We start from the raw sequence: 4,842 nt of genomic DNA on the forward strand, positions 1-4,842 counted from the left end.
CACACACACACACACACACACACAGATATTTCCTGTGAATAATACAGTTTGTCAGGGTGTCTCTCTGCTGCTGATGAAGAAAAAGTAGTAGAGGGAAGCAGGAAGAGAGGATCCACTGGAGGTCAAAGGTCACAGAGTTATGCCCTGCAGAACAAAGCAGGGGATTATGGGATTGAGTGGTCAGTGTGTGTGTGTGTGTGTGTGTGTGTGTGTGTGTGTGTGTGTGTGTGTGTGTGTGTGTGTGTGTGTGTTTGTGCCGGGCGGAAAACTCGAAGATCCAGATTTACTGCTTCACTTTCTCCCCAACACTCCAGTTTCCTTCATAATCACATGCTGAGACACTTCTGTCTTTATACTCAAAACAAGCCTGGTGTGTGTGTGTGTGTGTGTGTGTGTGTGTGTGTGTGTGTGTGTGTGTGTGTGTGTGTGTGTGTGTGTGCGCAGTAAACTGATCTGCGTGAGGAATTATTAAATCACCTTGTTGAATCTTTTTCACAACACTGACTCTCAGGTTTAGTTTACTGACTCACTTTCTGACTGTCTCACTTTCTAACTGTCCCTCTGTCTCACTGTCTCTTTGTATCACTTTCTAACTGTCCCTTTGTCTCACTTTCTAACTGGCTTACTGTGTCACTTTCTCCTTTTCTAAGTGTCTAACTTTCTGACTCACTTTCTAACAGTCTCACTGTGTCTCTGTCTCACTTTCTAACTGTATTACTGTCTCGTTGTCTTACTTTCTAAGTATCTCATTTTCTAAGTGTCTCACTTTCTGTCTTACTTTGTAACTTTCTTACTTTTAGTTGTCCCACAGCTATATGCTTGTTGTGAGACACACAGCCCCCAGTCACTCAGATCTCCCCCTTATTTCATCATACTGAATTCTTTTCTATCCACTTTTATTTGTTTGTAGTGAGAGTGTGATGAGTTTACAGATGACCACCTGCAGACTTCATGCAAAACTATTTTTCAGGAAATTAAATGATTTTCAACAGTGCAAAGTAATGGAGAGTGTGTTAGAGAAGCAAAGAAAAGAGTGCAGGCAGGGTGGAGTGGGTGGAGAAGAGTGATAGCAGGAGTGATTTGTGATAGAAGAGTATCTGTGAGAGTGAAAGGGAAAGTTTATAGGACTGTGGTGAGACCTGAGATGTTGTATGGATTAGAGACAGTGGCATTGAGTAAAAGACAGGAGGTGGAGCTGGAGGTAGCAGAGCTGAAGATGTTGAGATGTTCGTTGGGAGTGACGACGATGGACAGGATTAGAAATGAGTTTATTAGAGGGACAGCGCATGTAGGACGTTTTGGAGACAAGGTGAGGGAGGTGAGATTGAGATGGTTTGGACATGTGCAGAGGAGGAACATGGGGTATATCAGTAGGAGAATGCTGAGGATGGAGCCACCAGGAAGAAGGAAAAGAGGAAGACCAAAGAGGAGGTTCATGGATGTGGTGAGGGAAGACATGCAGGTAGTTGGTGTGTAAGAGGCAGATGTAGAGGACAGGGGTTGACAACAGAAAGAAGAAGAAATGATTTTTAACAAACATCCAGTAATCTGAGCAATGGTGAAAATTTGAATAAAATCTGTACAGATGTTACTGACACTGGAAATTAAAGTGTAAAGCTGTACAGGCGTGCTACTGATGCAGTGTGAAGCTGTACAGATGTTACTGATGCAGTGTAAATGCTAGTGATACAAAGTGAATCTGAACAGATGTTACTGATGCAGTGTGAAGCTGTACAGATGTTACTGATGCAGTGTATACTTGTACAGATGTTCCTGACTCTTTAAACTGTAGTGTGAAGCTGTACAGATGTTACTGATACAGTGTGAATTGTACATATGTTATTGATACAGTGTGAATCTGCACATATGTTAATGACTAAACTGCAGTGTGAATCTGCACAGACATGTTATTGGTGCATTGTTATCTGCACAGATGTGTCACTGATACAGTGTGAATCTGTACAGATGTGTAACTGATGCAGTCAAGTCAAGTCAAGTCAAGTTTATTTCTATTGCGCTTTTCACAACAGACATTTTCTCAGATCAGCTTTACAGAAATCATAAGTGAAGGTGAAGGTGTGTGTTTATTCCTGATGAGCAGCCGTGGAGACTGTGGCAGGGAAAAACTCCCTTAGATGTAATGAGGAAGAAACCTTAAGAGGAACCAGACTCAAAAGGGGAACCCATCCTCATTGATGCAGTGTGAACCTGTACAGATGCTACTGATGCAGTGTGAACCTGTACGAACGTTACAGATGCAGTGTGAGATCAGATATACACAGCGATTGGAGGAAAGAGATGTGAGCTGAAAATGAGATGAAAAGCATTAAAGCAGAGCAGCGTTGTCTCAGTGTTTAGGATGTGTCCTGTTTCAGGTTGTGTGTTTGATTTGGATCATCTGAAAAGTGTGTGTGTGTGTGTGTGTGTGTGTGTGTGTGTGTGTGTGTGTGTGTGTGTGTGTGTGTGTCTGTTTAAGTTGGAAGTCCACACACACACTGTATTTTGTTCTGTTCTCACTGCAGACTTGTGTAGCAACATCACAGCTTCTCTTTCTCTTTTTCTCCCTCAGTCCATCATAAAGACTTCCGATGTTTGAGCCCATCAAAATAAACCAGATTCCAGATCAGATCAGACTAAACCAGACACCAGATCAGATCAGATCAGACTAAACCAGACACCAGATCAGATCAGACTAAACCAGACACCAGATCAGATCAGACTAAACCAGACACCAGATCACACAAAATGAATTCAGATCAGATAACACTAAATCAGATCAGATCAGACTAGACCAGTCAAAACCAAATGAGAGCAGACTAATCCAGATCAGTCCAGATCTATTTGAACTAAACCAGAGCAGGAATTAAAAATGTCTTTCCTCCACCTCCACCATGTCTGTGAGGTGCAGTAAAGTTTCTTCCTAGTCCTCCTGAAGGTTAATGAGATGTTGCTCTGATCCCTCAGCTAGAAGGCTTTTCTGATGGAGGAATGTGAAACACCCAGACTATGAGGACCACAGGAACATGAACAAAACATTTTGCGAAATGATTTGACCTGGACAACATTAAAAGTGTCCTTTTTGTTATTTAGTTCCTCCCTTTTCTCTTCTTCAGAGAAACAGAAAGAGAGATGGAATAAAAGAGTGAAAGTGAGGGCAAGACAGAAGCGAGACAGAGGAGAAAGAAGGGAGATGGAGTGTTTCCTCTCAGACAAACGAGGCGTAGCATCAAAGCGGGCGGCGTGTCACCAGCGGGTTACACACATATTTTCACTGTCATTTAAATCTGATCCCAATAAGCGGAGGTGAAAATAAAGAAGGAAAGAAGAAACAGAGGGATGGAGCTCAGAACTGCAGGACGTTGTTCTCACACACACATATGGAGGACATTAAGCCACTTTTTCCCCTTCTTTCTTTTTAATGTTGACACTGGAGTTCTCGTGAAACATGACTCACACTGACTTCAGCTTTCAGGCCGCTCTCATCATGTCTGTGTGTGTGTGTGTGTGTGTGTGTGTGTGTGTGTGTGTGTGTGTGTGTGTGTGTATGTGTTTGTGTGTGTGTGTGTGTGTGTGTGTGTGTGTGTGTGTGTGTGTGTGTCTGTGTGTCTTCCCCCATGTTGTTTCTGGTATGCTTTATTTGTCTGTCACCCAATAAAACATGCACACGCACGTTTTCCGAAACCACACGTCTGTCTTCGCCTCGTCCTGCAGCCGGGATTCACATTCTGCTGCTGCTAAAACTATAAACTGATTCAACTTTTCAAAATTACGATTTATTTTAGTTTTCACATTACAGGAAACGCCAAAACCCCAAAAGTTCACATTCCATACAGAACTTACACTTATAGACAGAACTTACCGTAACTACACTTATAATCAAGCGTCTACACTTATAGCCTAATATACAAATGAGAAGACCTACAGACTTCTTACACCACAGACTTCATTTGCATATTAAAATATTCACTACTCACATTCCAGATTTTACTGCGGCTGTAAACTGCAGTGTGAACCCGAACAGATGTTACTGATGCAATGTAATTTGTACAGATGTATTAATGAGGCTGTAAACTGCAGTGCAAATCAGTACAAATGTTTCTGACACTGTAAGCTAAATGCAATTCTTTACAGATGTTACTTATGCAGTGTGAACCTGTACAGATGTTACTGATGCCTTGAGAATATGTACAGATGCGTTACTGAGGCTTTAAACTGCATTCTAAATCTTTACAGATGTGTTGCTTAGGCTGAAAACTGCAGTGTAAATCTGTACCGATGTGTTTCTGAATGAGTAAACTGCAGTGTAAATCTTTACAGATGTGTTACTAGGTCTGTAAATTGCAGTGTAAATCTGTACAGAGGTTTTTCTGACGGTGTAAAATACAGTGTAAATCTGAACAGATGTGTTTCTAAGGCTGTAAATTGCAGTGAAAATCTGTACAGATGTTTTTCTGAAGGTGTAAACTGCAGTGTGACTCTGTACAGATGTGTTTCTAAGGCTGTAAACTACAGTGTAAACCTGTACAGAGGTTTTTTTGAAGGTGTAAACTGCAGTGTGAATTTGTACAGATGTTACTGAACTCTGAACTGCAAAGTGTATAGAGGGATAGTGTTTGTGTAAAGGAATAGTGTGTGAAGAGGGATAGTGTGTGTGTTGGAAAGAGGGATGGTGTGTAGAGGGATAGTGTTTGTGTAGAGGGATGGCATGTGTGTAGAGGAATGGTGTGTGTAGACTGATGGTGTTTGTAGATGGAGAGAGGGATGGTGTGTAGAGGGATAGTTTTTGTGTGGAGGGATGGCATGTGTGTAGAGGAATGGTGTGTGTAGACTAATGGTGTTTGT

At 41.8% G+C, this 4,842-nt stretch overlaps 1 long non-coding RNA gene across 1 annotated transcript in view; it reads left to right on the forward strand.

Annotated features, from left to right (window-relative positions):
• The first annotated feature begins 997 nt into the window (after nt 1-997).
• Nucleotides 998-4,842, forward strand: part of LOC310737999 — a 174,074-nt gene continuing 170,229 nt past the window's right edge. The window contains exon 1 of the long non-coding RNA XR_014536943.1: nt 998-1,499. This is a non-coding gene — a long non-coding RNA (uncharacterized lncRNA). The remainder of the gene's footprint in view (nt 1,500-4,842) is intronic.

Source organism: Silurus aristotelis (assembly GCF_946808225.1).
Source record: "Silurus aristotelis genome assembly, chromosome: 15".
In the NCBI taxonomy this organism is placed as follows: Eukaryota; Metazoa; Chordata; class Actinopteri; order Siluriformes; family Siluridae; genus Silurus; species Silurus aristotelis.